Genomic DNA, 768 nt, shown 5'->3' on the forward strand with positions numbered 1-768 from the left:
TGAGTAAAGCTATGAGCTTCAGACACTACATTGAGCAGGCATTCAACAAAGGAAAGGTTATGAGTATAAGGATGATGGACCTTTTTTTATAAAAGAGATACAGAACATCTACCGCTTCTATGGGAGATGCTAGTAATTCCAAATTTGAGTATCATTGCCAAGTATGCAATACAAGTCTCACAAAAGGCAATATATTTATACCAGAACGGGTCAAGATTTTTGACCCGATAATTAGACAACAAAATTAGATTGAAGCAACGGAGATACAGATACTCCACAATATATGTATGGAAGATCAGTGAAATCTAAAGGAGGTACAAGGGGAAAGGCACGCCCTAAAACGGGAATAAATGGCATCGTTCTGGAATAACTCAAATTTCCCAATTCAGAAAAAAAAATTAAATCAACGTTTCTTGACCACTGTGCGGAGACTGATTAGTACTGTGCCCAAAAAAAAAAAACATTAGAAACACAACTCAGAATTCTGTGGAAGTGTTTAAAGGAGAAGTAGACAGTTGGTTGAATTCAGTATCCAGACCAACTGCCAACAGGTTATAGTGACGGAACGAGGACTGAATCAATTGAACTCAAAGGTGGGCGGTCCCCCAGGATGCCCTAGCGTGAGCCACTCGTAGGGTCTGCTTGAACTTAGTAACAAATATTATATCGAAATAGATAGATAAACATAGACACACACACACGCACATGTTAGAATATATAGCCACTAACAGGGCTCTTGTTTAAACTTATACCAAGTAAGTAACCAAG

Source organism: Penaeus monodon, chromosome 30 (genome assembly GCF_015228065.2).
Source record: "Penaeus monodon isolate SGIC_2016 chromosome 30, NSTDA_Pmon_1, whole genome shotgun sequence".
NCBI classification, from domain to species: Eukaryota; Metazoa; Arthropoda; class Malacostraca; order Decapoda; family Penaeidae; genus Penaeus; species Penaeus monodon.